The sequence below is a fragment of the Bidens hawaiensis genome, unplaced genomic scaffold (assembly GCF_021521415.1).
Source record: "Bidens hawaiensis isolate Kalapana, Puna unplaced genomic scaffold, B.hawaiensis_p1.1 tig00028623_1, whole genome shotgun sequence".
In the NCBI taxonomy this organism is placed as follows: Eukaryota; Viridiplantae; Streptophyta; class Magnoliopsida; order Asterales; family Asteraceae; genus Bidens; species Bidens hawaiensis.
Window position 1 is genome coordinate 205443 of NW_027494691.1, and position 21316 is coordinate 226758.

Sequence of the window (21316 nt, forward strand, 5' to 3'; positions counted from 1 at the left end):
AGCACCTCCGGCACCTGCTACTGCAGCCATATCTGCAACAAATGAACCAAGTTAGATACACGTTAAGGTTTAGCACAAGTTCGCTTATCACCATGAGCGAAGTTGTGATAACTTCTGTATAGGCGAAGTTAAAGTTGGGGCGAAGTTGGGAACAACTTCGCTTCATCTTTAAGTTCGTCTAATAATTTAAAAATTTAAAAGATCCAGGCGAAGTTAATGATAACTTCGCCTCACCACAACATCGCTTCAGGCGAAGTTTAGACTCAGGCGAAGTTACGGATAACTTCGCCTAAACCTTAAGTTCGCCTGAATCTGAATCGGCGACAGTGAGTTTGATTCAAACTCGAAAATCTGAGGTTTTCTGGGTATTTTGACGATTTAGGACACTTAAACTCAAGCTTTTAAGGATATGTTGACGATCAGTTTGGTCATGAACACGTAAAACAAGTTTTGAAATCGATTTGAAGGTCCGACGGTTCGAGGTTCATAATCGGGTCGAAACGACCACTGATTATCATGGAAGAACAAAGATTATACAGGTTCATAATTGGGCTTTCTCCCATGCATAAGCTCATAACACGTTTTACCAAGTCTTTTAACAGTTAAGACTCTATTCAGAACATAACATGCTGTAGCAACAGCTTCAGCCCAAAACACCACAGGAAGCTTCGAATCAGCCAGCATAGTTCTGGCTCCTTCAATTAATGTTCTATTCTTCCTTTCAGCCACTCCATTCTGTTGCGGTGTATACGGAGCGCTGTATTGGTGTTCAATCCCTCTCTGAAAACAGAAGATTTCCATCTCAAAATTCTTGAACTCCGTCCCATTGTTACTCCTGATGAACTTAACCCTCTTATCCATAACGTTCTCAACTTTGGTAATCAAATTCTTCACCATCTGAGCCGTTTCGTCTTTTGATTTCAGGAAATACACCCACGAATATCGTGAGTAGTCATCAGTGATCACCAAGCAATAAGAAGTACCCCCTAGACTTTTTGCATTCACGGGACCGAAGAGATCAATGTGAAGCAACTCCAGAGTACTGGCAATTGAATTGACTTCCTTGGTGAGATGGGATTTCTTGTGCTGCTTTCCCTTCTTGCACGCAATACATTTATCTTCAAAATTGAAATTCTTCAAGGGAACGCCCAGCACAAGTCCATTCCTGACAATGTTGTTCATCTTCCGAAGATGAATGTGCCCCATTCTCCTATGCCACAACTCGGACTATGATTCACTCGCTTTCGTCATAAGGCATGATTCTGCCGTGGCCATTTCAGTTGATCTCATATCCATAATGTATGTATTTCTTTCACGTGGAGCCTTCATCAAAATCCACTCCTCTGGTATCTGAAAACCAGGTTTCAACACGATCGCCTCATTCTTCGTAAAGTGAACGGTGTACTCCTTATCACAAATCTGCGACACACTCAGCAGATTGTACTTCAATTCTTCTACAAAGTTAACCTTCTCCAAAGTCATCTTTCCGTTTGACACCGTTCCCATTCCAGTAATCTTGCCACCACTTTCACCGGCAAAGCTAACTCTCCCTCCTTGAACAGGTTTCAAAATGTGTAACAAGTATTTGTTACCCGTCATGTGCCGGGAACAGCCGCTATCTACAACCCAAAGATTGTTGGCAGCCCTGTTCAACTGTTCCTGCACAATAAAGCAAAAGATTAGAATTTAGGGATCCAAGACCAATTGGTCTTGGATCTATACATCCCAAACTTTGGCTTTCCAAAGTTAGTATCTTGGTAACTCCTGTAAGTCCCATTAGGATATCTCATTGAAGATTGATTGTAAGGCCTTCCAAACCTTTGATTATTGAAAGAATTATAGCTTGTGGTTTGGTTATTAGAAGTGTAAAACTGATATTTGTTTCTATGAAAACTTGAATTATTCACATTTTTGAATTTTAAGTGGTTTTCATTTTTAGCAGCATGATAATTACTATTAGGTTTATTCTCAGCTTTAGTAGGCCTTACACCTCTGAATCGCTGCTTCAGAGGGCAATTTGCAACAAGATGTCCTAACTGATTACATCTAAAACAACACCTATGCTCAACTTTTTTATCAACCGGTGTTTTAGATGTCGAGGCTATATTACCGCCCGTTCGTCTCACATATGGTGGGACGTACGGGTTTAGTGGAGTATTTTTTTTATTCATTTTATCTTTTTCTCCACTCTTGGGTAACACAACCTCCTCTTTTGCCTTACCAGACTCGGATGACTTATCCGAATCTGACGAGACTGGACTTTGATCAGAAATTTCAACACTTGAAACAGGCGAACTTGTTTCGCCTCTACTAACATTTGGTTCTTTAACAGTTACTTTAATCGGCACTGTCTGAGCAACCTCAAAATCAACAGATTTCTGAACACTATGGTTAAAAGTGTAATTGTGATTGTACGGTGGTGGAACCTCATGATAACCGATTCCTCCTCTCTTAGCAGAGGAACCTTGATCACTAACAAGGTGATCAAGAATAGCAGAAGAATTTCTGAACTGCTCCAGTTTTCGATTCAGTTCCACCACTTTCACCTGGTGGTCAGCAATCTGTTTTTCTCTCTCAGCAATTAGTTTTGTCTTTTCTTCCAAAACTTCATAACTTAAATCAATCACTTCAATTTTTTCAGCAAGTTTTGTTTTTAGACTTTTAACATCTTTTTCACAAGCTTTTATTTTAATTTTATAATTATTTTCTCTTGATTTAATAAAGTGATGATCTTCTTTTAAGGTTTTAAATTCAGCATCCAACCTAACATACTGATCGGTTATGGTTGCTAGTTGCTCAGAAAAGTTCTCACATTTTGAACAAGTTGGTTTAGAACATACCTCGGAGAGCTGTTCATTATCGTCTGCCATTAGAGCTTTTTCCTCTCCGGTAACCTTCTCACTTTCTTCAGTTTCTACCTTTGCCAAATTTGCCTGCTCAAAAGTTTCTTTAGAAAGCAGGTTCCAGTTGTATTCACCATCTGCTCTAGACATCATGGCACTGTAATCTTTTCTACCCTCACTTTGCTGTGGAGACCTACCCTGACTTCGTTCCACACGCTCATTCCTGCATTCTTTTGCAAAGTGACCGTTTTGTTGACAATTGTAGCATCTCACCTTTGCCTTGTCAAACCCCGGCTTTCCACCGAAAAACTTCCTTCCAGTCTTATTCATAAACCTTTTCACCCTCCTCACAATCATGGCCATCTGCCATTGTAGATCCATTTCTTCCATATCGTCAGCATCAATCTGATCGTAATCTTCATCCAACATAGCTGGATCTACAATCTTCCCTTGAATGTAGTTCTCATAGGAAGCAATGAAAGAAGCATAGAGACCAAACTGCTCTTCAACAGACTTGACACTCATAGGCATCTTGGAGTAGTTGTTGCTGGGAGAACTTGGAGAGCAACTACTCTTGCTTACCTGGGATTGAGAACCACTCGATCCAGCTGCTACATAGCAAACATCCCCATTTGTGTTAACTGACGCATGCCCCTCATGTGATGAGTTGGGGCCCGACTCTCCCTTTGTGTAGTAGGCAGCCGATTCAGTCTTCGATCCTGAGCTAGTGTTGACTTTAGCTCCATACATACCTGGATCTTGAACCTGATCCATAGGTGTCTCTTTTCTGACCATGTTAAGCTCAAAGGTTCTGAGCTTGTTGACTGCCGTTTCTAGATCATATGTGGGAAAGTCTTTGTCTTCCCTCATCAGCACAGTGTACATCTCCCATTTTGGTGGGAGAGCATCTAGAAGCTTCTCAACTATTTCTTCTTCTCGGTAGGAAATGGAATAGTTGCTCAATTCAGTCATCAGATGGTAGTATCGAGTGATAATATCATCTAAAGATTCATTCTTCAAATACTTGAAGACTGAAAACTGGGTTTTGAGCAATTTTATTTTTGAAGCCCGGATTCCTACATTCCCTTCAAATCTGCTCTCAAGAGCTTCCCAAAGCTCTTTTGCTGATGTGTACTTTCTAAACGTATGAAGGATCTCTTGTGGAAGAGCCATAGTAATAGCAGCATGAGCCTTGCTCTCAGCCTCATACATCTTTTTCTCTTCTTCTTCCATTTTACTATGCTTCTTGATTTGGTCACGACCTTCATACTCCATAATTGGTGGAATATAACCATCCTGGATGCATACCCACATCTTCGCATCCTGGTATTTAACGTATTGTATGAACCGATCCTTCCATGCAACGAAATCGGTTCCCTTCAGCAATCTTGGGGCCTTAGTAGCTGACCCTGCTTCAACTTCCATCTTCACTAACTCAGAGATGTTGATCGACGACATCTTTCCCGAAAATTAAGAAACCTGTAAAATTAAGAAAATTTTTTTTTTTTTTTTTAAAGTACTGAAGGCGAAGTTACGGAGAACTTCGCTTGAAGTAGGCGAAGTTGTAGAGAACTTCGCTGACGAACTTCGCTGACGACACTGCTGTATAACTTCGCTGATTAACTTCACTGATTCTTAACTTCGCTTGAGGTAAGCGAACTTAAGAGGTAGGCGAAGTTGTAGAGAACTTCGCTTGAATTAGGCGAACTTGAGAAGGTAGGCGAAGTTGTGGATAACTTCGCTTAACCTTATATCTTCGCCGAAACCCTACGCACAGTGACGGCAACTTCGCCTGATGAACACGAAGTTTCTGCAGATCTGTAAATCGGATTTTAACGAGGTTTTTGACGGTGTAAGGGCTTGAACACGATGGTAGGAGGTAAGAATGATCAATAACACAGAAAACACGTCCCGCGAATAGTCGAAACGGGACGATTTCTACACCCGCGTGAATATCCCGAACCACACAATCGAGCAAAAGCTCTGATACCAATTGTAGGTTCCCTGGACGGATCACACGAGATATCGCGGTCTACTCAGGTGCGGAATCCCTGCGTAGATCGTTACGAGCGTAGAAAGCAAATCAAACAAACACGATACGATAAACAAACACGTTATATTGATAACCCAACACGTGATACGATATCACTATTACAGACTCACGTTACCGAACAAACTCGTTAACCAAAACTGCTAACAACTATCAACTGATTAACCAACACAAACAAAGCCGTAACCTAAGACTTTATATACACGACAACTTCGCCTGATATGTTCAGGCGAAGTTGTCCATAACTTCGCTTGTTCAACAAGTTCGCCTAGGCGAACTTGTTAACAACTTCGCTTTAAACAAAAACATAAATAACATTACAGACTCGATTACAGACACTAGACTATGAACTACTGACATTTATGCACCAACAGATTCCCCTTCCAAAATAATCCCTTCATAACAAACACTCCTTCCAGACAATCCGTACTAAAGCCCCTTTCCATATTACAATAATCTTTTTTCTAAGAAGGAGATTCCCTTTCCAAGGGATGAGGTGTTTAAAACTTCCTTTCACAAAGGAAAAATAGCATTTGGGCAAGAGTTATCTGCAAAGGAAAACAACCTCTTCCATATTTTCTTTTTCAAGTAGAATAATCCCTTCCAATGAAGGATGTATTTGAAAAGTTCCTTCTGTGAGGAAGAAGAGACTTCTATAACAACTTTTTGCATTACAAGAATTTTATCTGAAGGAGAAGAATCCCCCTCCAAGAGATGGAATGTTCAAAGGTACTTCTTTCCGTCAAATATCATTGCTACATCACAACATCCCATATCACAAGAGTTTTCTAGAAAGAAGAGAAATCCCCATCCAGGGGATGACACATGCAAAAGGTCAATCCTGTTCAGAAGAAACCCCCTCCCTACACCAACATGGAACTGGGGGACTAATTTGACATTGCACCATTGTGTGATGGGATTTCGTCATTAAAGTCACTTTACTAAGGCAAGGGGGACCCCATTCATCAGCTTTTATGCATGATGACATATCTCATAAAGAAATCTCCATCTTAAAGAGACTCCTAAGAAAAATAGTCCCTTTCCAATGAAGGAGGTATTGGAAAGTTCCTTCCAAGAAGAATGAAAACCTTCTACAGCAACACCTCATGTTCAAGAGTTGTCCTTTTAAAAAAGAAGAGTCTCATTCTAAAGAGTGACAAAGTCTCTATAAAAGGAAAAAGCCTCCTGTAACAACACTTTACATTTATAGAATTTTTCAAAGGGAAGAAACCTCCATATCCATATTAACTTTTATCATAAGCGAATGAGCCCCTCCCATTAGCCCCTTCCATCAGCCCCTTTCATCATCCTTCATGTGTAAGACTTCTAACATGTATTAAAAATATGCTTGGTCGATCATTACTTATAATTCCCTCATGTGGGATAAAGCCCTTTTTAAGAGGCACAATACTTATAATTTCCCCATGTGGGATAAAGCCCTCTTTAAGAGGCACAATACTTATAATTCCCCCATGTGGGATAAAGCCCTCTTTAAGAGGCACAATACTTATAATTCCCTAAAAATGGGATAAAGCCCTCTTTAAGAGGCATAACATATATAATTCCCTATAAAGGGAAAATGACATAAATTCTCCTTCACAAGTGTGAAAGGAAGGCCCCGCTGAGGGGCTTAGATCCAATACAAAAATAGTCCCATCTAGGTGGCTCAATACTTGTAATTTCCCCTGTGGAAAATAGCCCTATGCACGAGGCTCGGAAATTGTCTGCGCCTTAGTTTCTACGTCCAATACTAGTCAAGCAAGAATAGCATGATTATTATTAGATTCTGTTAATCGGTTACTAACAACTTTGGTAGGGTTATTCAACAAGAAGATAGAGATTACGTGCAACCAACATAGTTACTCAAGAAAGAAAGCTTAGCATTGTCTTGGTTATGATAAAGAAACTTGGGTTTAAAAGTCCCTTGTCCCAATCATAAATAATTAGCATAAGGGACTAGGGGACTTGAAGAGGTAATTCCAAGATTGGACCCATTGTAGGAGTGAGTTTAAAGATGCGTAATCTTTGTCTCATCCATGACTTCTCCATCTCGACTATACTGGGTCCAAATTTGATAAGTCAAAATAGAAGAAGGACCGCGTATTGCTATCAAAGTAGATTTAAATTATCAAGAGAATTGGATCAAGATCATGTGAACTAATTATCATCTACATCAGCCAAAATATCAAAAGACGATCTCGCCCGAAACTGGTCCAATGAGTGGGTTTAAAAGGGATGAACCTATCCCATATAGATGAGCTAGGACTACATTAGTCTCTTATCCATATCAGAATAAGGACTAGGGGACTTGCAAAGCATGCTGTGAAAATGGGTCTCCGTCCCATGATGAGGTCCAAGTCAGGAAAGCCCATAAGAAACCAAAATACTTAGGGGTTCAAGTTACTCTAACCAAACATCCTACCAACCAGGTGAGAAGGATATAGGAAATGCAACTTTAAAAGTAAGAAAAGGGAAAAAGCAGCTATGAGAAAGGTTGGCGAGTTGAAAGGTGTCATCACATCTTTAGGGGAGCGTGAGAAGATTTTTTAGAAGTATCGCCAGTTTAGGTATGGGCCTGGCGATGGGCTGAAAGGGGGATTGAATATTTCAAGTTAAGGAAAGGTCCAAGTTGGTTCATCACCCTTACCACCGGGGGAAACTTGATGAAGCTACCCTAAAAGGAACCCAACAATAACATTCTTACTTTAACAACCGTTAAGGTGATGGTGACGTCGATAAAGGATACCGGCACTAACCTTATGAAGAAAGTGCGAAGATGGGTAAATGTCTTTTGAAAATATATAGAGAAGTGTTGAGCCGTTTAAGATAACACGAAAATCGGGTCAGCAGAGGAAACAACATAAGCAGACACTTCCGGAGGATAAAGAAAGCGTCGGGATAAAAGTATAGCGAAGAACTTATATAAGTCTATTATAGTCGTCATAAATAACGAGCACAATGTACTGGGGAGACTTGAAGAGATTACCCTTGAAACGGGCTCTTCAAACGATAAGAGAAATAGGCCTAACACATGCTCAAAGTAAGGGTGGCTAAAGAAAGGAAGCCCAAAAGAGAGTAACCAAAAGACCTCCCAAAGTAACTAAACGAAATTAAAGGTTCCAGAAGGATTAAGGGCCTATCCAATCAATCTAAACAAGTGGTGGTATCAACCAGAAAGAAATGATTAAAATAACACATGTTGCTAGAATGGATGGGGCCTAAGTCAAAAAGAACAATGGCCAGGAGAAAGTTCGTAGGCCAAAGACCAACCAGCAAATGATAGTTCTATGGATATTCTTTTTTATCAAAGATACCCCTGGCCATATAAAGGTCAACCGGAGAATAAGGAGAATCACACAAGAGGTCACGATGGAGGAAGAATAGAGACTTGTTGTGAGTCCATTGTACTCGTCATAAACAAGCACAATGGACTGGGGGAATTGAAGAGCCTACCTCGGAACGGGGCTCCGGAGACAGGCTAAAACCCATTAAGCAAAAAAGAGGGCCAAAGGCTGAAGGAAGAAAAGGAATACACAACGGGTCAGGTACCAAAAGCCCAAAAAGAAGAAAGTGAAGAAAGACACGAGCGACAATAGTTATTGAGTCTATTACTCTTATCATAAATAACAAGGGCAATAGACTATGGGGACTTGAAGAGACTACCCATGAGACGGGTCTCATAAGTAGGCTCTGACCCAGCAAGACAATAAGAGCCCAATACAGAAGGCCAAACAAGGAGGACATTTTAGAAAGCCACTTGGAGGGAAGTGGATTTGGAGGGAAACTGCCTCCTATGCGACTGATCCGGTTGGTAGCCTAAGACATATTGTCTCAAGACAAGAAGCATGATCCGGGGGATAAAGAGCCAAGGAGTAATCAAACCGAAGGAAGAAAGGAAGAACTAGAGGAAATGTATAATATCAATATACCTATTGTACATGTATAGCCCTTCCCTCTATATAAGGGAAAAGAATATCACATATGATTCAACTAATACAAGATACAATAAGCATATTATTCATACTATCACTACTTTCACAATCACACACTTGATCATCATTCTCATGAGTATTGTTAGAAACGTTACCCCAATCTGGAATAGGTTTCAACACTACCATTGCATTAAACAGTTAATACATGTTTTTACTTCTCTATGAAAATCTCATTGTGTTCATATAGTGTATCTCCACTTCACCAGTGAAGTGAGTACACCGGTGTTTACTTGTGTTCACCGATAATTGCAATATCTGTTCATGTGTAGTGTATTCGCTTATGATGCAACATGTTCTTGCATTAAGTACGAAAAAACTGATTGCCGTCTAAATTTTTTCATCCATCATTCATATATACGGTTGGAAAATCAGTAGCTCTCATTTGAATCAATAACCAAATTATTCCCAAGTAATATTACACTAAAAGTAATAACGCATGTATCCACATTAAAACACTAAGACTTTTAAAAAATTAGTAGTTATTTTAACTCAAAAAACATGTATGCATATTTAAAAATAATAAGATTATGGTGAAGCAATTTGGATGTAAGTAGGAAATGGTGTCCTCACGAGTCTCCATTAATGAGTGAATTTCAGGAGGAATCCAATGGTACTATAAGTGGGCCTAATTATCACATCATTATATATGCTCATTTTATATATATATTCATTCAATTATCAATACAAATTTTAACTATCCATATTGTAATATAAAACTCAAACGGACAAATATATGATAAACATCTAATTTAGACAATATAGATGGACAGATATATATTGATTAATCATCTTCAAATATCTATTAATAATAATATTAATAATATATTAATAATAATAAATCATCCTCTTATTAATTATGTATCACCATAACGAAACCAGACCTTTAGACATAAGAGAATCAGGCATTGGCATCAATGGACTTCGTGCAGTTTATATCCACCCATTAATGGAATTCGATCGGTGACATATTTCAGGAGCTAGCTTCAAATCTTGTATGTCCATGTCCAACTGAAATTAAGTTGCTATAATTAAAAATATCACTATTAACAGATAAACGATTAATAGCTTACAGTTAGATCTTAAAATATAATATATTTCTTTAACAGTGTTTGGAACTATCCCCAATACCCGAGTGAGTATTTCTGAAACGGAATGTCAACCGTTCATACTGATTTTAACGGTATTGAAATATAATACTAATTGTAGATTATGGTAACTCACACCAAAGTTGGTGGAGATTATTGAGTATAGCAAAGTTAAATTACAAGAAATGTACAAAGACTATAACTAATTACATAAATTGTACATAAGTTTATAATATCCTGTTTTTTGTGTCTCTTACTATGATCTAAATATTGTACTATATGTTTATAATATCCTGTTTTTTGTGTCTCTTACTATGATCTAAATATTAGTAAGGTAGACAGAAAGAAACAAAGAAAACTTAGTGAAACTGAGCATACCTATAATAAAAGGCGAACATGTAAATAAGTAAATAACATAAAATGAGGGAAGCTAAACATACCCAAGAGTAGCGACCATATAAAGATTACAATGTGTGGATGCAAGTTCAATATTTAATCAATTTTAAGTAAAGAATCCGAAGAACAATATAAAAATTTGTTCGTAGTGTTGGTTAGATTATATGAAGAGAAAGAGAAAGATAACGAGTTATATGGTTACATATCACAACCAAATCAAAGGTGCATATCTTTACATGGTCTTCTATGTGTGTGTAGCTAAGAAGTGAGACAATTAAGAGTAAGTAAATTGGATTTGATCATGCTATGCTAATACAAGAAGGAAACAATAAGTGTGTTAAAAGCCATATCATCAATCATAAATCTATCCAACATTCGGTCAGTCGGTTCGTCAAACATAGAACTCGAACACCTTCATTGGTGAAATAGCTTTGATAAGAAAAAAACAAATGGAATGCAATAAACTACTGTTGATTTGGTTGCGGATCAAGAATTAGGCGCGAAGTTTGGATCTTATATATTGCGATCACTTAACAACTTCATTTATCTTATTAACACATTCATGTAGATTTTATAAATATATATTGAGTCATATGTTGCAATCACTAGTTTATATTCAGTAGGAGATGAAATAGATAATAATATAATATATAATAATGTTTCAATTATGTAGTTTGTCTCTAATAATGTAATGTGTTTATGCATTACACACACTAATTACACTGCTAATTATGCTAATTGACTAGTAATTATATTTGATTAACTGTTGCAACTATAAATTGAGTTAATTACTTTGATCAAATCTTTATTTCCACTCCTGATAGTGCAGAATCCCAATAAAAGAGACAAGACTAGCAATATTTTCTAAATAGTAGTTAATTAATGAGATTAACTAATTATTATTTTAAATTTAATAACAATACTCATACATTTAACATATAATACTTTTTTATTTATATTATTTTGATAGAGGGAACCAGTTATGCAAATAGAGAGAGAACAACTGAGGTGTGTTCTCCATGCAAGCAAGGGTTTCTAGAACTATGAGTAGTCTGCTAGGGTTTGCTTTTTCCCCCAAAAAAAATGCTTTTTAGATTGTAATTAAATCATTCATTTGTTTTATATGCAAATACGATCTGTTAGCCTTTAGGAAAACAATTTTAAATATAATCATATGGTCAAAAAACAATTATTTCATATAAATAATTAAAAAGATTACCAGTAATAGTGAAGAAGAGCCATAGATCATGGTTGTTGAATTCTAAAACTTGATGTTTCTGCTGCTTCATTTACCTTTTGAACCTGAGGGTTTCTCTTCTTCTTTTTCTTCTTGTAAGGGATCCCTCTTGCTTTCGCCTGCGAATCACGAACTTCGCGCAGATAAACCCGAATTGCTCCATTAGCAAACGGGTTCATTTCAGGCAATCCGCCATTTTCTTCATAGGCAGCACGCAGACGCCCGATGAGGGCGTCAAGGCTGCCCCATGCTTGCCTAAGTGGGCAAGTACACGGGCCAGCCGGATCCGGATGACCGTAGAAAACACAACCTTGTAAGTGAACCTTAGTCTTTCCAAATTGGTCAAGGTACCGAAGGAAATCTAGTACATGACTGTAGTTACAGTGAGACAAAGCCACTGGTGGTCTTTGGTTCTTCAAGTACTGTCCGAAAGTGTTCCAGTCACGCCGCTTCTGTGACTCATATCGGCTAAGCTGCGGTGGCGCTGGCGGTGGTTGTGAACCAGAAGGTATAAGTGTACCGCCACCGCCACTGTCACCGCGGCCCCTTGATGATCCTTCACCTATTTCTCTTTGCAGATTACTAGACATGAAACTTGATGAAGTGATGAGTTTTTTTGTAAGAAAAACTGATAATTGGTTTAGAGAGAACAGGAATAGGAATTGTATAAGAATGATATATAATTGAAGAGAGATGAGAAATCAAAATGGAAAAATTGAAAATCAAATCATGGAGGAGGAGGAGGTATTGAGAAGACAAGACATGGGTCCATTTGAAAGTGCTTTAAAGGCAATTAGGAATTTTTTTCTTCACCAAATTGCATTATTCTCATCCTTGAATTGGCACTAATAGCCTCTAATAGAATAATTTTCTTAGAATACTTTTTTATGTATTATGCATATGACCTATAATTACTTTCCTATTAATTGTGAAAATAAAAAACGTTCATCCTTTTTAATTTTTGAAAAATTAATCATAAAATAAAATAAAATTGAATAAATGTGATGATAACGTTTCACACACATCTTTTGTAAAGTTAATAAGGTATGAATATTCAACCGGTATGATCAGTTAAGTTTGATAACAACAATAAACCAGAAAAAGTAAATAAATATAATAGTATTGTACTCGTATATCTTAAGATAATATAACATATTTAAAATGACTTGTGGTTGGTTAGAAGAACTTGCACAATGAAGTAGTGAGTTGATTCAAATTCGGTTAGTATAAGGTTACAACACTGGAAAAAGAAAGTCATGAATGCCCAAATACAATAAATTAACATTCATAAAATAACATGCATGTTTTTGCAGCTAACCAACACGAATTCGGTTGGTATCGAATTGTGGCGCCAAAACTAAATCGAAGAATAATTTTATCACCAGCTAAATTCATCATGTTAACAAATTAAAACAAAAAACAAAACATGCACGTACCAAGGCTAATTTAGTTCGTATCGACGCTATCAGCATGCACAAAATCGTAAACATAAATTAGTAAGTTTAAAAAAATAACATAAAAAGATATTTAAAAAAAACCGTTGAGGAGGCACAACCACGTTCCAACGTGCTGCAAATCTACGCGAATTCAGTTGGCGTCGACACAATATCGAAAAAAGCAAAACAAAAAAAATGTTGATGTCGCAAAACCATGTTCCAATGGACAGAGAACCGACACGAATTCGGTTAGTATCAATGATATCAGCACAAAATCATAAACATAAATTAGTGCGTACAAAATTTTTAACATATAGAAAATTAAAAAAAAAGATGGGGCACCATGTGGACCAATAAGAGATAAACGACATCAAATCATCATTTTTAACATTTTTTTACTAATTTTTATATATGTTTTCAGGAGAGAGAAAAAGTTATATTTATATTTATATTTTTTATTCACTTTAATTGTGGACCACAAGATTTAAACATTAATTAAAAACATCTGGTTGAGAGTGAGTTTCTAGAGTTTTCACAACTCAAGTTGGTTTTCATTTTATACTTAGCCTATATATATATATATATATATATATATATATATATATATATATATATATAAAAGAAAACCCAAAAATCCTGTGTGTCACGATATGGGCTCCCTCTTTTTATAGAAGCCACCAGATTTTTTGATTTTTAAATTAAGGCATCTCATTGATTTAACCCAAATTCATGGCTATGGGTCTCACCAAACACAAATAGCTCTTAAACGGGTTATAACATCTCATTAAATTAAAAAATAATCTCATCAAATATTTGATATGAAAATCCTATAAAATAGGAATATACTAAAAATTAATATCTTATTTTATTTAAAAAAGATATTATTTATAATTAAGAAACAATTTTATAATAAAGAAAATAAACGGGTAATGGGTATAACCAAACACAGATAGCTTTTAAACCAGATTATAACATATCATTTATTTGTGAAACCATTTCATCTCAAATCTCAAGTATATTAATTATTAACTTTCTTACAATAAATAAAATTAAAATCCAAATATAAATATATAAACATTAAGAACGAATAATGCAAAACAACCCCCGTAATACGGGAGATAAAATCTAGTATATGTGTGTGTGTGTGTGTGTGTGTGTGTGAGTACAATACCCATCGTACATTCGTACCCGTCCCAATTATACGCATATCGAAATCAATAAAAACAAGTACTGAGTATCGTATAAAATTTATTGGTATGGTACGGGTACAAGTATTGGTAAGGGTATTTCGATACGGTATCAGCTTTTGTACTGCTTTGTTTTATTTTTTAAATCTACAATGATTTAGGTGCCAGTACAGGTGCGAATAAAAAATTAGTTGAATCAATCCCGGTACCAATACACGACAGGACCAAATTAGCCAAATTGATATGAATACGGGTACCAATACAGTGTTGACATGACTAATACCACAACCAAAATAGAAAGCTCGATAAAGTCTTCTTGTTTTATGGTTTTAAAAGTCGGTTTGGCCCAGTTTATAAGATATTAAATATAGATATTTCCTAATAAACCTCTACATATTTTAAATGGGTAAAACATACCCGTATCTGTTTTTACCGAATACTGAAAACCTGAATGTTGGTGTTGATACCCGTACCTAATAGGATAAATTGGTATGAGTGTGGGCGTGGGTATAGTTCAGGTACGGGTATTCAGAAAAAAAATCTCATTCATATATATATATATATATATATATATATATTGTGGAATTAGTCCATATGATAGAGGTGCAAGTCTATTAGATTAGAGGTATTGGGTTCAATCTCAAATAAATGGAAAATTTGTCATTTGTGTAGTTTAGCTGTTTAGGATGGATCAAGTAGGGATAGATATAACATTTTCCGTTCACAAAAACTTAGGTTGTTAATTAATGTATATAACCTACACATGCATATTCACCCAAGTGGAGCAAAATTAAACATATATAAACAAATTTGATTATAATATATGGATTGCATCTTAGCGTTGATCATGGCTTCAAGTCAATTGTGAGATTCATAGCATTTAGTGGCAACCACATAGTTGATAGGTTCACATTAATTGATTCACCAAATAAACTTAATTCCTCCTCGATCTGGCATGATAATTTTGTATCTCTATTCGGGTCTAATGAGTTCTATTAGATCAATGGGCCTTTGGTGTTATAATGGGTACCTGGATAACTTGTTCATCATCTTCTTGTTGATTTTCGCTTGCAACTAGAAGTGGAGTTGCTTAAGTTTCTCAGAACTTATTTGAGTTCTATACCATTTTTAATAGTACGTTTCAGTTGAAAGAAGCTCCTTTGCCAAAAAAAAAATTAACATGATGAGCAATGAACACGTTATTCTCAGTTAGATTATAGAAATAACCGCATTTACTTTCCATAGAATTCACACGAAAACAAATTTTTTGGACGTGGGTTGAAGTTTGTTGGAGATTTCATTCATACATAGGTCTCGCAATCTAAGTATCCTCAAACATGATAGGTTTGATATCGAATATATGTTTCCTCCACTTTCTCGGTTAGAGCTATGTTGGCTATATATATATGTAATGTGGCGGTTTCGGTATTGCTCCAAAAGGAGGATCACAATTGAGCATTATAATATTATTTCATGACTCTTTAGATTTCCATCGAAGTCATATACAAGAGTTCACCACCTTGATCAGATCGAATGTCGTTTATCGTTTTTCAAAGTTGATTTTGTGCTTCAAGTTTAAGATCTCAAAAACCATACATATATTGAAGTCATTAGTTAACGTAATGGAGTGTCTTTCATCACTTTTATACATAGTTTTAAAAGGATTGTACACGTCGTAATTCTAACATATTGAAATCAAGTATGTAGCACCGCTAGAAAATTTTCTCTTACCAATGAAATTTTCAATGACACGCATATGTTGATGATCATTGTTTGTCGTTAGTGTTCCTACTACGCTTATTAGCTATCAATTTGTATTGTTGGTCTATCGGTGAAGTTTCCATTAGTAATTCGCCAGCGAAAGTCATTGATGGTCCATCGGTGAAGACTAATTTATCAACGCTAAGTCTTTGACAGTACATAAACAACGAATATATAACTTACCATAGTGTCACCAAGGTTATCATAATCATCCATATGAAATTTTAATTACTACGTTGAGGAAAACTCGTTACAAAATTAAATAAATAAGAACCATAGTGGTGGGTTTCTTCTCTAATGATATATCTCGTCTCAGAAAATCACACTAGAGTATTGGGGCTGATTCTACTTAATTATCGGTTGAGAGAACACCAAATATGATGATAAGCTGACTTAAAATCTTCTTATGTTGTTAAATAAGGTCATGTTTTTTAAATGTTAAGGGTTCAAGTACCTTAGTTATGAAAAAATGTATAATTTACAAATAGAGTTAAAGATTGTATGAGTTGTCGTTTAAAAAATCACGTTTAAAGTATCAATCACAACATTTTATATGCTAAAAATGGAATCTAATTATAAGACAAAGTTAACAATAGAAAAAAGGAAATTAAACATTTAAACATCGAATAATTCCCAAACTTTAAGCGACTAAGATCTTGTCCCCGGATTATCTTTTTATTCTTTTCTTGTTTTCTATTATTTTTTTGGTTTTGTAATATGATCTTACTGTTTTTATCCCCCGTATTGTGGGGTTGTTTTACATTATTTGTTTGTAATATTTTATATTTTTTTGGATTTTAATTTTATATATTGTAAAGAAAAATAATATACTTAGAGTTTGATGATAAAAGATTTTTACAAATAAATGAGATGTTATAACTCTATTTAAAATTTATCTGGGTTTGGTAAAACCTATAATCTGCTTATTATTTCTTCCTTTTATGTTGTTTTGCTATAAAACTGTTTCTTAGTTATAAATAATATCTTTTTTTTAAATCAAATATTAATTTCTAGTATATCCCTATTTTATATGATTTTCATATCAAATATTTGATATGATTAAAGGTTAATCTAATGAGATGTTATAATCTGTTTAAGGGCTATCTGGGTTTGGAGAGACACATATCCGTGAATTCAGATCAGATGTATGAGAAGCCTTCATTTACAGATAAAATAATAAGGTGGCTTGAGAGGATGTAGGGAACAAACATAAAGTTTTAAAGATTTCGTTTATATATATATATATAGAAAAGAGTTCAAATAAGAATAAAAAGTTTTCTAGGAATGGTAAGATTCAATAGATTTTTGACATTTGGCATTAAAATCTATGGTAAAAGAATAATTCTAATAAACTATGTTGGTTATAATGGTGAAAGAGTAATTCTAAGAAACTATATCGATTTTTTGTAATTTTAAATCTCAACCTTTGGATCCCCTAATCTAATGGCCCACAATTATTCTTACTATTCCTAGAAAACATTGTCTTTTTACAATAACATATCCCTATATACATATATATATATATATATAAAAGATATTATAAATAATCCCCCCATATTAATTTTTATTACTCAATTATCCACGTCAACAGTTTTATGAAATAATATAGGAAATTACCAAAACAATGTTAAAGATATTTTAAGGAGTTCTTCCCTTTTTGGGGTGCATTATAGCACAGTCCGTGACTACGTTTTTCCGTTGGTTGATGCTGCTGCACACTTGTTATATTTGTTTATATAGTGTTAGTTCTATAACGAACGAATTTCAAGCGGCTATGAATTAGTTCCAAGAAAGCGGCCGTTCACGTCAGGAATCAAGGTTGTTGATGTAGTTGCTATTCTTTCTTTTTTTCGTCTCGATTGGAAAGAGTTTGGTGTTCAGTGTACCGCTCCGTGGGTACAAGATCGAAAAAATGAGAGCTATTAGATGAGAAGAGACTTCGCGCCATGGAACATGCCCAGGTCTACCAGAAAAGGGGCTTTCAAGTGAATTTTTGACTGTTCGTTTGATATTTGTGGAATTTGTTTGTTGGTTGTTATACTAGTTAAATGAAATTAATAACCTAATATCTTAAGAGTTGGATATAAATGCTGTGATTTAGAGTTGAAGTGTAGAAGGAGATTTAAGTCAGCTTATCATCATATTTGGTGTTCTTTCAACAGGTAATTAAATAGAATCATCTTCAATACTCAAGTGTAATTTTCTAAGATGAAATGTATCATTAGAGAGAAACCCATCACTATGATTCTTATTTATTAATTTTGGTAACGAGTGTTCTTCATCTTAGTAATTAAAAATTGCATATGGATGATTATGATAGCCTATGTCATCGTCAATTATATATTTGAATTGTTCTTATAAAAACCATAATGCAATTGGTTTAAATATCCTAAAAGAATTTTCTTTTTTAATTGGATTTTTTATAAAGAAAGAGATTTCCATTAAAGAAGAAGAATCTAAGATTAGTTAAGATACCAAATTTTTGGCATCTCAAGAAATGCCAACTTTCTTAAAATACTTCACAGTTTTAAAGAATTCAAATTGATTCCACAAATTTGTTATCACATAAATTGGTTCTAATTAAAAAATTTCCAGTGAATAATCCATGGCTCAAGTCCCACATTTGAACAAAAAAAATATAGGCGGTTACAAGTTATGTCAGTGGGTTTTCTCACCTCTAATAGATTTCTTTTTTAGAGTGATCTCAGATACTCGGAGAATGTATATGATCTGGTGGGCCAATGACCCACCAGCAATCCTAATTAGTCATTAAAAAAAACTAAAAATTTATCATTTTGTCCAATCACTTAAAAGAGTATAAGTGTGCCACGTACCACAAGAGAAAGTTAATCTACACACTCAAATCCTAGTCCCAACTTTAAAAACTTTCTCTTGTTATTTTATTTTATTGACTCTATTGTGGTAGGCCTATCCAATATTCTAAAGATGATTTTGTTGACTCAAAGATTTTCTTGATATTAATCAATTAAATGAATATAAAAATATAATAATAATTAGTTATGCATAATCCACCAATAACGTTATATTACATTTAAATTATGTCATTTGGCATTAGTTTGTACAACCATAAGTGAAAATAGGAATTTTATACCTTTAACAAAAAAAATAAACCCATTGAGAACTAAATATATGTATTCAAAGATGTGATAAAATAAAAACTATTAAATATTTAGCAGTTATTTTATTTCACCATAAATAAGTGTATTTACCTTTACCATATTAAGTTATTAGAAATTATATATATATATATATATATATATATATATATATATATATACACAATTAGGCTCATTTCAGAAATGTATCTTATTGCGAAAAGTGCGAGAAATAAAACCAACCAATCACAAATTTTCATTATTTATATGATTTATTTTAATCACAGGGACATTTTAGTATAAATGGTTTTTCTTATTTTTGGTAACTAATTATTATCTGGAGACAGTTACGTATTAATTGTTTATTATATTTTTCTACCCTAATTCCAGTTTATTATAATTATGAATTTTAACCATTTTTTATTGTTTTTTTCTTATTATAACAAACATACCTACATTTTATTTAATTCTGAATATAACTATTTTTATTATAATATATACATAATTCAAATTCTCATCATCGATATCTTTTTATTTACATTTTATCAACAAACAAATCTACATCGTTTTATTTATTTTATTTTTAATTTCAATATTTTTGTATATATTATACATTTTAATTCAAAATACCACCTACGTAATGCATATATAAACCTACACATGATAAAAATTACACGTACACAATTCGAAATATCACCTACACAATGCATATATGAACTTATACATTACTTAAATGAACCTACGCATGATAAAAGCTACACATACATAATTCAAAATACCACCCATACGGTACATATATGAACCAACATATAAATTACCTGACACACGATAAAAAGTACACATACACAATTTGAAATACCACCAACACAATACATATATGAACCTACATGGTACATAAATGAACCTACACACGAAAAAAATACACATACGCAATTCTAAATACCACCTACATAGTACAAAATAAACTTTTTTTATTACATTAAACTACATATAATAAATAACGGATAATTTAATAACCTACACTTGTAAAATTTACACATACACCTTCGTGATACCATATACACAGTACATATATGAAACTACACCGTTAATATGAACCCACACAATACACTACTATACAAATATTTATCCCCCCATGCATACAAATTTGAATTAAATAGGTAACTACACTTTCACAAAATCGTACATATAACTGTATGTTTCTAATTTTGTTACATAGGTACCATATGAAAAAATCCATAACATACAACCTACACAACCATAAATAAATATTTGCAAAATTTTTAATAAGGAAAATTAAATTGTATTAATAATCTTATTAGCATTGATTGAACATAAGAAATAACCGTTGAATTAATTAACGTATGGTTTAATGAGGCCTACACCACAAAAGACATATCTACCCTTTTTAATTAAAAATATGTCATAAATATGTGTTTTTATTTACGATAATGCCATTTATATTGTAAACCATTGATTAAACACAATCAATAGCTCAGATTCATTTCTCGCACTTCTCACTGTAATATCATTTCTCGCATGATCTATTCCCTATATACATATGGTTAGGTTAGAATAAAAACCCATTTGAGTTGTGAAAACTTTAGAAACTCATTATCAACCACATGTTTTTAATTAAATATTAAATCTTGTGGTTCACAATTAAAGTTAACAAAAAATGTTAAAGTTAATTTACATTTTCTCTCTTATGAAAACATAAATAAAAACTAGTAAAAAAATATTAAAAAATAGCAAAACATTTTTTTTATGTTTTCAATGTTTTGTATTAAGTGTAACAACATATATTACATGTAACAAAAAAATGTTACATAGGGTTTTCACGGGTTTTCACAACTCAAGTGGGTTTTCATTTTATACTTTGCCTATACACACACACACACACACATTTCTTTTGAAAGGCGGATAATGTTAAAATACAAAGGCCAAAAAAATGAGAATGGTGAGAAGGAATCTAATATATTAATATTAAATTTGAATTGTAGAGATTAATTTAAGAAAAAAAATTTCTTAGAAAGGCATGAAGATTATTATGATGAATTTTCTCTTCACATGAAATGCACATTTTAATTCCGCCATTGTTTTAAAACGTCTATAACTTTTTCATACGATATTTTTTACAAATAAAAATTTATCATAATAAAAGGCATTTTTTTAATCTTTAATATGAATATCATATTGTTATATGAAAAAAA

At 33.9% G+C, this 21316-nt stretch overlaps 1 pseudogene across 2 annotated transcripts; it reads right to left on the minus strand.

Annotated features, from left to right (window-relative positions):
• Positions 1-9667: 9667 nt before the first annotated feature.
• Positions 9668-12212, minus strand: LOC143577476 (protein LIGHT-DEPENDENT SHORT HYPOCOTYLS 10 pseudogene; annotated as a pseudogene). Of its 2 annotated transcripts, none has more exons than XR_013143114.1 (2): positions 11586-12212; positions 9668-9893 (listed from the first exon to the last, which is right to left on the minus strand). The product of XR_013143114.1 is annotated as a protein LIGHT-DEPENDENT SHORT HYPOCOTYLS 10 pseudogene, transcript variant X2 (transcript). The 2 variants fall into 2 exon arrangements; XR_013143113.1 differs by having other exon boundaries at positions 9668-9907.
• Between the last annotated feature and the right edge of the window lie 9104 nt (positions 12213-21316).